Source organism: Chamaea fasciata, unplaced genomic scaffold, assembly GCF_029207755.1.
Source record: "Chamaea fasciata isolate MVZ Bird 193981 ecotype frontalis unplaced genomic scaffold, bChaFas1.0.hap1 SCAF_47, whole genome shotgun sequence".
NCBI classification, from domain to species: Eukaryota; Metazoa; Chordata; class Aves; order Passeriformes; family Sylviidae; genus Chamaea; species Chamaea fasciata.
Genome location: NW_027094132.1, coordinates 1398937 through 1407716, shown reverse-complemented (window position 1 = coordinate 1407716; position 8780 = coordinate 1398937). Strand labels below are relative to the sequence as shown.

Here is an 8780-nt window from a genome sequence, read left to right as displayed (position 1 = left end):
TTGGGCAGCCCAAAGGTCACAGAGCCCCACTGGGGACAGGGAGAATGCTCAGGGCCCCCCCAGGATGTGCCACCTCTGGGACAGGAATCCCCAAGGACGTGGCACCCCCAGAACGAGGACCCCTCGGGCCAAAACCCTGGGACAAGACCCACACGTGACCACAGCAGAGGAGCCCTTTTCCCTCAGGGCAGGACCCCTCTGGATGTGGTTTCCCAAAACAGAACCCATGTCCTCACCTCAGCCTCTTCCTTCTTCTGCAGGAAGAGAAAGTGAAAATCTTTCATCCCCGACAGCCCCCAACCACTGCCTGCACCCCCCACTCCCCTTTGCCCCTTCCTGGGATCCCCCCACCGTTACCTGCTCAGGTGTTCCCTGGGATGGCTGAGTCAGGAAATGGGGGGATGGGAAAAGCCCAGAGGTGTGTGGGGCACAGACCCAGAGCCTCCACCCTGGGGTGCCCCCCTGGCCATGAGCACACTGTGGGGGCTGTGCTGGGCTCTGAGTCACCCCAAAATCTGAGGCACCCAGGGAAGGAGCTGTGACCCCCGCGCCCACCCAGCCACTCACTGCCCATCCCTGGGACCCCCCATTCCCTTGGAAACCTGACCATGGGACCCCCATTGCCTTGGTCTCTCCTCCCTGGGACCCCCATCCCAGGACTCCCATTGCCCAGGAACACCATGGCCTTGATCCCATCCCATGGGCTGCTTCTTCTTCCAAAACCACTCTTCCCCAGGGTCCCCTACTGTTTCCCCCTGGACCCCCAACTGTGGGACCTACATCCCATTACCCAAAATCCCTGGGGATCATGTTCACAAGGACCTCTATCCCTGAATGCCCCCAGACATGGGGACCCCAATTTTCCTGGACCCCCATCCTCCTGGACACCCATCCTTGGTTCCCCACAACCCGTGAGCCCCCACTCCTGGGAACACCATCCCCCACTGAGCCCCCAGACTATCCCGTAATGTCCCCAGCCTGTCCCCTACTGTGTCTCCACCTTTCACCTGCCCTGCCCCCACCAAGGGCCACCTACACATGGGGACGAGGTGTGACCTTTCTTCCTTCCTCTTCATCCGAAGAGCCGCCACCCAGGGGACCGGTGGCCACAGCAGCGAGTGACAGCCAGTCCACATGCCTGGGGACACGGGGATGGCCGGGAAGGTGGCACTGCTCCTGTGGGGTGAGTGCCCCGGGCACGGGCCTGACACCCCGGGGATGGGCCCTGGTGAGGCAGAGACCGGTGGGGAGGGGGCACAGGGGGGCTGCGGGGTGCCCTGAGGTCCCCAATGAAAGCAGTGCCTCTCAATGGGCATGGACCCCAGCGTGACCAGAGCCCTGGGATGGCTGTGGGGACAGGAACAGGGGAACTGGGATGTGGGGACAGGAAGAAGGGGATAGAGATATGGAGACAAGGATGTGGCAAAAGGAACCTTGGGGCTGGGGCAGCAGTGGGGACATGGGAACAGGGATACAGGGACAGGGACTAGGGCCATGTCCCATGCAGATGGGCTATGGGGACAGGTGCCATTGGAATGGGATCATGGGCACAGGGACATGGGGATGTGGCAGTGGGGACACGAGCAGTAAGGCTGGGTGGAAGTGACTTGTGCAAACATGGGGTGTCCACAGTGTCCCCATGTCCTGCCTTAACCCAGGGTGACCGAGGTGTCCCTTTCCTGAAGACCTCTGTGCTACACCAGTGTTCCCCTTGGGGAAAGTTTGGGGACGGACAGCACACCTCACCCCCAGGTGCTTCTGTCCCTGCAGGGCAACCCCACCCAGCCCCTGTCCCTTCTCCCTTCCAGCCCAGATCTTCAGTTTCTCAGGTGAGTCCTCGAGGGATGCCATGTCCCCACCCCAGTGTCCCCAGCCCCACACTGGCCCTGGCAGGCTGGTGTCCCCTGTCACCTGCAGGTGCCCAGACCACCCAGCTCCTGGTGGAGCCCCCGTGGATACCAGCCGTGCTGTGGGACCGGGTGACACTGACCTGCCAGGGCTCGGGGACCACCGGTGCCACCACCTGGTACAAGGACGGGCAACGCTGGGGGCAGGACAGACGCGACCGCTTCATTGTCACCGAGGGTGGCACCTACAGGTGTCAGAGACGTGGCAGTGGGCTCAGCCCACCCGTGAGAGTCTTAAATGGTGAGGAGGGGATCTTAAATGCTCACGGTGCCCCCTGATAGGTCTGGGTGGGCTTCACTCCACCGGTGGCCTCACCCCTCTTGTGACAAGAGGCTGTCTCCTGCACTCAGGGACATCCCAGCGCATCCCAGTGGGATGGGACTCTCTGTGGCGACACCTGTGCCACGGGGTTTCTCGTTGCATCCCTGGGATCCTTCCACACAATGGAGACTTCGCCCAGATGTGCCCAGTGCCATGGGCACCCGCATTGGACATGTCTCGAGCCTCTCATTGTAATGAGACCCTCGTGTCCCACAGACCAGCTGGTGCTGCAGGTGCCAGCACTGACGCTGCTGGAGGGGGACTCGGTTACACTGCGCTGCCGGGCCATGCAGAACAAGACGGTCAGCAGGGTGCGATTTTACCAGGACGAGAAGGATCTGGAGGTGCCCCACATGGGAACCGAACTGTCCTTGTCCCCCCTGGAGCTGCACCACAGCGGCCGCTACCACTGCGAGGGCTTGGTGAACTTTGGGCTGTCGCTGTCAGAACCAGTGACAGTGACAGTGCACGGTGAGCAACGCCATGACTGGATCTCCAATATACTGACACCCCCAAAGCCCCTTCCCAGTGGACTCAGAGTCACAGTCCTCACATCCCCTCTCCTTCCCAGAGCGCTTCACGGTGCCGGTGCTGGAGGGTCCCCCCGAGCCCATCGAGGGGTCCCCCCTCAATCTCAGCTGCCTCAGCACCCCCAGCCCCCTGCGGCCCCGAGCCACCCTCCTGCACCTCTTCTACCGAGACGGGCAGTTGGTGTGGGACCCGCAGGTGTTCCCACATCTCCTGGTTCCCGCCGTGGGGGTCTCCCACTCGGGGAATTACCGCTGCCTGGTGCAGTCCGAGGGGGGGACTGTGCGGAAGAGCAGCGCCTGGCTCTGCGTCACGGTGTGCAGTGAGTACAGGGATGGGCACGGGGAGCCCCCACAGCCCTCCCAGGTCTCCCCTCCTTGCTCAACCCTCTGTGTGTTGCCCTGCTTTCCCTGGTCTCTCCCTGGTTCCTCCTGGCACCTTCCCTGGTGCCTGCATCTCTCATCACATCTGCTCACCCCTTCCCTAGGTGCACCTCTCCCTCTCTGAGGTCCCTCTATTATCCACAGGTCCCACCATCCCTGTCTGGATCCCCAAAACCTTCCCCGTGGTTCCCTTCAACTCTCCATATGTCCCTGCAGTGGATCTCCCACCCTTCCCTGGGGTCCCTTCCAACCCCTTCAAGCCTCCTCCATCTCTGGGCCCCGTTCTTCCTCCCTGGGATCCCCCCACCCCTCTCTAACCCTTTCTCTCCCTGAGTCCTTCACTGCTCCCTGGTGTCCCCCACTCCTCATCCCATGTCCCCAGTCCCTCCTGTGTTCCCCTTGCAGGGGTCCCGCTCTCAGGGGTGTCCCTGTGGGTGCAGCCCCCTGGGGGACAGGTGACACTGGGGGACCACCTGGTGCTGAGCTCTGTGGTGACCATAGGGACAGGTGCCCTGTCCTTCACCTTGGACTGGGGGTCTTGGCCACACTGCTGGGAACGGGCACCCACCTTGAGATGTGGCATGTAGGGGACAAGGACAGCGGCCACAGCAGTGCTGGGCCAGTGATGGGGACAATGTGGCTGAGAGCCCCACACTGAACACCACTGTCCTGGGCGAGCAGAACCCTTGGTCTGAGGGTGATCCCACCCACAGCATCCCCAGTTCCACACATTCCCATTCCACCCCAAGCCCCCCACACCATCCCCAACCCACCCCAGGTCACAGCCCCCAACACTGGGTGTCACAGACCAGGGGAACTGGGACCGTCTGGCTCCAGGTATCCCCACTGCCAGGACATCCAGGCCACGGATCCCTAATGCCAGCTGTCACATGCCCCCCTCCCCATCAGGTCACATTCACCTTACTGAGCGTGACCCTCCCAGGGGAGTGAGATCCTTGGGACTGGGGTGATGCCCCTGTTGATATGCCTCATCAGGCCCATCACATCCTACCCATGCCATTCCCTGTCCCCCACGAGGTGACAGCCATCACCACCCTGGGACACAGCAGCCCTCATCCCATCCTCATCCCTCACCCCTCACCCATCACATGCCCTCATCCCACAGCACATGATGACCCCACCACCATGGGGTCACTGTCCTGGGTGAAGGAGACCCTCTGTCTCCAGGTGCCACCCCATAGACTCCCTCATTTCTCCATGCCCGGTGCCAGCCCCTCCTCCTAACCTCAGCCCTGTCTGTGTCCCAGCAGTGCCCGTGGCCAATGCCACCATCACCCCCGGTCCCCTGTCACACCAGGTGCACGCAGGTGACCCCGTGACCCTGCGCTGCCCAGTGCAGGTGGGATCAGCCCCTGTCAACTTCACCTGGCTGCACAATGGCCGGGAGGTGGCCCAGGGTCCCATCCTGGAGCTTGGGGACGTGGATGTGGGACATTCGGGCACCTACCAGTGCGTGGCCACCAACCAGCTGGCACAGGACGGGTACTGTGTGTTCCGGGCACTCAGCCCCGAGCTGGCCCTGAAGGTGACACCAAAGGGACACTGGAACAGAGGTGAGGTAACACAGGGCGATTGGGATTGTAGGACCCCTGGACTGACAGGTGACCCTGACGTGTCCCTTCTGTCCCCAGCAGTGGCCGCAGGGGTTGTCGTGTCTCTCCTGTTCCTGTTCGTATTCGTGGGTGTAGCTGTGGGCTGGCACCGGTGGAACAACAGAGGTGGGTGACAGTGGGGGCAACAGGGGACCTGGGGAGGTGGGAGGCCACCTGGAATGTGGAGGTGATATCAGCACCCACAGCCCCTGACTTGGGGAGTGCTGAGCACTCAGAACCTTTGCTCACGTTCCTCAAGTATTTGGGGTGGTGTTGGAGGGTCTTGCAGGGATGTTGGGAGTTCTCTCAGTAATCCTGGGGGAATCTGGGGGGTCTCCCTCCCTGCCAAGATTGGCTTCTGGGCACTCATGGGGTCCAGAGCACTAAGGTTGTTCAGGGGATCAGGGGGGGCATCAGGGATACTCAGGGGTCCTGGGAGAATCTGAGGGTCCGGTGAGGTTTCAGGATTCCTGAGGGGGCCTTGGGGACCCCACAGTTATCCCTCCTCTCTTTCCTTTGCAGATGCCAGGAAGCACCAGGAAAGGTGAGTGGGGGGCTCAAACCACACTGTCCCCTTTCACCCCAACCCCCAAGACCTCCCATTCCTTCCCACACATCCCCTTTATCCCCGCAGGGCCCCCCCAGATCTCCCGGCCCCCCAGAGGTGGGGGAGGTGCTGTACACCCACGTCGTGAGCACCAAGCAGATGGGGGGTGAGTACAGGGTGGGACACACACACAGGGACACGTCACCCACGAGTGTCACCCCCACCCAGATCCTACAGCCAGTGTCTCTCGCAGTGTCCCCCCGTGCCACCACACTCCAGGTGACCTACGCGGACCTGCGGGGACCCCATGGGCGACAGCGGGAACTCAGTGACATCTACGGGAATGTGCTGTGACACTCGGGGCTCCAGTGGGCACTGGGGGGCTCTGAGGGAACTGAGATGCGATGGGGGACTCCACCTGTGGGCGCGTGTTCCCCCCCTCCCCCCCCCACCCTCCCCCCTGGCTCCTGTGGGTGCCCAGCATTCACAGGGAGGTGGGCATAAGTGGGGGTCATGTGTGAGGCTGTACAGGGCACCCAGAGCTCCCCATGCCCCCAGAACCCCAAAGGGCTTCCTCACCATCCTTCCACTACCATGACTGGCTCCCCATTCCACATCCAAGTGCTCCCAGCACCCACAGACACTTCCCCATTCCCTCCCCACAGTGCTCCCAGTTCCCACAGGGGCTCCCTAGTTCCCCTCCCAGTGCCTCTCCATTGCTCCCAGTAGATCCAGATGTTTCCTATTCTGTCTCCCCCTACCCCTGTTCTCCCGGTCGCTCTGCAATCCCCCTCTCAGCACTCTGAGCAAACCCATGGCTTCTCATCGCTCCTCCCAGTGCCAGAGGAACACAGGACTTGTTTCCCTGGATTGGCACCAAAATGCAGCGTTTCGGTTCAACTGGCAGAAATGGTGTTTCTTTGTTCAGCTCTGTCGGGCTTTAGGAATGGGATTCTCCAATTCTGGGCTGTCCCTAAAACCCAGGGGCTTCGGCTCCTCCCCCTGCCAGTGGAGGCACAAAAGGCAAGGGTCCCAAAGAGCTGAGAGAAGAACATTTTCCTGCAAACAGCAGATAGAACAAAACCAACAGCAACAGCAACAAGGTTCAGTATACAAAGGAACACAAAAAAACTATTTCCAGAGAAAGCCCCTTAAAAGGAAAACACCCCAAACACTTCCCCCAGCACGTTTCCTCCACCAGAGAAACCTGGTATGGCCATGGATCTTCGTTACTCTTGATGGCCAAAGCGATCTTTAGGAGGCTATGGATTTTCTTCTCCTCTGTCCAAAACCCCACCTCTGCTGTGTTCCCCACACAATGACTTCACAAAGGCCCTGTGTGGTAGTTCCAGAGCCTTCCACTTTTTAGGGCACTCAGAATGAGTCTGTGGCACAGGGTGGGGCTGAATTTCCAGTCAGTTCCAGGAGCTCTTGATGCCATTCCAGATCAAGGCAAACTGTACCGTGCCCTCTGCTACCAAAGGCATGGTATCCTGCTTTCAAGGTGTCTGCCAAGGAAGACTGGAACCTCACTTGGAATGGAAAATACGACCACTTTCCCTTTCAAAATATTATAACTTTTAAATTACAGGGCTTCCAGGCAAAGATATGGGAACAGGAATAACAGTTCTTTACTAGAATACATATAACAAGGCAAACAAACAACACCGGCAGCAAAAACAAGCAGAAGCACAAACCCAGTCCCAGCCCTCTCTGGGCTGCGGACGCTTCCCCTGCGGTGCAGTTCCGGGCACAGCCGGCAGGGGCGCTGGTGGCTCCCGGCCGGGCAGGGCAGGTGCGATGATTCCCCCGCGGCTGCAGGGGGCGCTGTGGCAACAGCTCGGCTGTCTCTCTCTCCATGGTTAATGGAGACTCAGCCGGCGGGAGAGAGAGAGAAGCTTCCTTCCCTCACTGATGGGGCTGGGGGACAGCCTGGAACGGTGCCGCTCCAGATGGCAAAATGGACTGCAGATGGAACCCTTGGAGTGGCAGCTGGAACGGTGGGGGGAGGCACACACCAGCGTTTCAAAGGAAGTTTATCAAAAACTCTGAAGCTGTAGCAGGAGCTGCAGGGCTCGGGTGGGACATGGGGTGTCAGGTTAGTGTAGCAAAAAGCCTGAAGCAGTGGCAGAAATCAGTGGAGCTGGGCAGCCACAGCCGGGCTCCCGCAAACAGGCAGGAGATGCGCCCTCTGGGAAGGTCGAGGTGCTCTGGGTGCCGGGTTCTCCCCGGAGGCACCTGAGTATATGGGGAGGGTCCTTTCCAGTGAGATCGGGAGTTGAAAAGGTCCCAGTTCAAGGGCTGCCCTTATGAACAAAGCCTCACTCATGGTAGAAGAAACAGTGAAGGTTGGAAGTTGACAGTGGCAGCCAATTGTCGCCAGAGCAACAGCAGCACTGTCGCACCTCCGGTGCCAGGAACAAGAGAGAGAGAGGAACCCAGCCCAGCCCAGCCCCTCACGCTCCAGCCAAAATCTCATGGTATGTCTGCCCTTCCCAAGAGAAGTTGTTCTTGCACCCTGAGGAGCCCCACAGCAGAAGGGTCCTGGGAGAGCCCAGGGCAGAGATTTTGAGCTGTGGAATTGCCTCTGTCTCTTTGGCAGCTCTGCCAAAGGCCAGTGATGCCCTTTGGGCTCCCTAAAATCCCCTGTCCTGAGAGAATCGATGCCAAGGATTGCTGGGGCAGACTGATATCATGGAAGGGAAATGTGTGCCAACACAGAGTGGGATTTGACACCAGAGAGTAGGGTGGGACATGACAACACAGGTTTCAATATCACAGAGCGGCCTGTGTCATCACCAAGCAGATTGTGACATCAGACACAGAGTGAATTGTGACGTCACAGGGCAGCAGTGTATGACATCACAGTGCAGCTGTGGTGACATCATATGGCAGTTTTGTGGAATCATAGAGTAGAGTGTGACGTCACAGGGGGTGGTGTGACATCATAAATGGTCTGTTACATCAAGGAACGGGCTGTGACGTCACAGGAAATCTTTGAGGTTACTCGATTGGTCACTCTGCCCTGCTCCCCTCTCAAAGCTTCCCCCCAGAGAAGTCCCCGCATGCTGCTCCTGCAGAGCAGTGTCCCCTGTCCCCCTGGGTCCCCTCCTGCCCCCAGCACCGTCAGTGATGATCCACAAGATCAATCCCCACAGCCTGGCACAGGGACAAGGGTCTGAGGCCATGGATGCGGTGGGACAGGGGAACAGGGACCCCCCAGCAGCATTCCAGCCTCAGCCCCCGTGGGGAGCCTGGGCCAGAGCTCCTTCCCCCAGATCTACAGAGGCACCAGACGGGACCAGGATGAGGGGCGTGCTCGAGGTCATGGACAGCAGCCATCACAAGGGCCTTCAGGGGAGGGGCTTTCACAGCCATCCCCCCCACCCAGCTGTCCTGTATCCATGTCCACTGACTCTCAGGCATCCATATCCCACATCTCCCACATCTCCATGTCCCACAGCCCCCACACACCCATGT

The 8780-nt window shown here is 60.0% G+C and overlaps 1 pseudogene; it reads left to right on the top strand.

Annotated features, from left to right (window-relative positions):
- The first annotated feature begins 1134 nt into the window (after positions 1-1134).
- Positions 1135-5654, top strand: LOC136304071 (Fc receptor-like protein 4; annotated as a pseudogene).
- The last annotated feature ends 3126 nt before the right edge of the window (positions 5655-8780 follow it).